The following is a 2,364-nucleotide window of genomic DNA, read 5'->3' as shown; positions in this document are numbered from 1 at the left end:
GCTAAGAAAGCCGTGACCAGCTTATCCCAAGAGTTCAGGCTGTCTTTGGGTTGAGAATCCAACCACAATCTAGCTCTGTCTCTTACAGCAAAAGGGAAAAGCATGAGCCTGTAGACTTCAGGATCTATTCCATTAGTCTTAACAGTATCACATATCTGCAAGAATTCAGTTAAGAACTAAAAAGGATCTTCGGATGGAAGTCCATGAAACTTGCAGTTCTGCTGCATCAGAGAAACTAACTGAGGTTTCAGCTCAAAGTTGTTTGCTCCAATGGCAGGAATGGAGATGCTTCTTCCATGTAAATTGGAATTAGGTGCAGTAAAGTCACCAAGCATCTTCCTTACATTATTATTATTTTCGGCTGCCATCTCCTCTGCCTGTTTGAAAATTTCTGAAAGGTTTTCTCTGGATTGTTGTATTTTAGCTTTTCTTAATTTTCTTTTCAGAGTCCTTTCAGGTTCTGGATCTGCTTCCACAAGAATGTTCTTATCCTTGCTCCTGCTCATATGACAAGGAAGAATGGCCAGAAAAATGATAATAATAATAATAATAGAGATTCTCTTTACCACAGTAAAGAGGATCTTTATTGTTAGTAGAAGAAAAGAAGAAGAAATTCGAACACAGATAGAAGAGGAGGTTCGAATTTGGTGATGATGTGAGGAAGAGATGTTAGTTAATGAATGAATAAATAGAATAGGATGAGAGAGAAGGTGGGAATTTTCGAAAATTATTTTTGAAAAGGAGTTAGTGATTTTTGAAAATTGGTTTTTGAAAATTTGTTAGTATTTTTTTTCGAAATTTTTTTGAAATAAAAATAAAAAATAAAAATAATTAGTTAATTAAAAAGAAATTTTTGAAAAAGAGGGAGATATTTTCGAAAATTAGAGAGAGAGAGAGTTAGTTAGGTAGTTTTGAAAAAGTTAAGAAACAAACAAAAAAGTTAGTTAGTTAGTTGAAACAAATTTTTGAAAAGATAAGAAGTTGGGAAGTTAGAAAAGATATTTTGGAAAGATATTTTTGAAAAAGATAAGATAAGAAGATATTTTTGAAAAGATATGATTGAAATTAGTTTTGAAAAAGATTTGATTTTTAAAATCACAATTAATGACTTGATTCATAAGAAATCACAAGATATGATTCTAGAACTTAAAGTTTGAATCTTTCTTAACAAGCAAGTAACAAACTTCAAATTTTTGAACCAAAACATTAATTGTTTAAGTTATTTTCGAAAATTATGATTTAAAATGAGAAAAAGATTTTTGAAAAATATTTTTGGAATTTTCGAAAATAACTAAGAATTTTGAAAAAGATTTGATTTTTGAAAAAGATTTTGAAAAAGATAAGATTTTCAAATTTGAAAATTTGATTTGACTCATAAGAAACAACTTGATTTTAAAAATTTTTGAAAAAGTCAACTCAATTTTCGAATTTGATGAGAGAAAAAGGGAAAGATATTTTTTTGATTTTTGAAATTTTTATGAAAAACATGAAAATTATGCAATGCATGAAATTTTTAGATCAAAACAATGAATGCATGCATGAATGATATGAATGTCAAGATGAACACCAAGAACACTATGAATGTCAAGATGAACATCAAGAACATAATTTTGAAAAATTTTTAATGCAAAGAAAACATGCAAGACACCAAACTTAGAATTCTTTAATGCTTACGCACTAAGAATTCAAGAATGCATATGATAAACATGAAAAGACACAAAACAAAAAATCATCAAGATCAAACAAGAAGACTTACCAAGAACAACTTGAAGATCATGAAGAACACTATGAATGCATGATATTTTCGAAAAATGCTAGATGCATATGCAAGTGACACCAAACTTATGATATGACTCAAGACTCAAACAAGAAACAGAAAATTATTTTTGATTTTTATGATTTTCTAAATTTTTTGGATTTTTATTTTATATTTTTCGAAAATTAAAAGGAAAAATAAGGATTCCAAAATTTTTAATATGAATTCCAGGAATCTTATGCTCTAAAGCTCCAATCAAAGGGTCAGGCATGGCTTAATAGCCAGCCAAGCTTTAGTATGTAACTCAGACATGACACGCCTGACATTCCTTACATTCAACAGCCAATTGGCTAAGAAAGATAAAGAAGCTCTTCTCTTGGGTATAAGGATTGAGACATGGCTTTACAGCCAGCCAGGCTTCAATCATGCTTCATGAAACACTAGAATTCATTCTTAAAAATTCTGAAGCCATAGAATAATTTATTTTTGAAAACATTTTTTTTTTCGAAAATTTATTTGAAGAAAAACGAAAACAAAGAAAAATTTTTTGAAAAAGTTTTTGAAAAATTTTTGAAAATAAAATAAAGAGAAAATTACCTAATCTGAGC

This window comes from Arachis hypogaea, chromosome 18, assembly GCF_003086295.3.
Source record: "Arachis hypogaea cultivar Tifrunner chromosome 18, arahy.Tifrunner.gnm2.J5K5, whole genome shotgun sequence".
Classification (NCBI taxonomy): Eukaryota; Viridiplantae; Streptophyta; class Magnoliopsida; order Fabales; family Fabaceae; genus Arachis; species Arachis hypogaea.
This window is presented reverse-complemented; position numbering follows the sequence as displayed.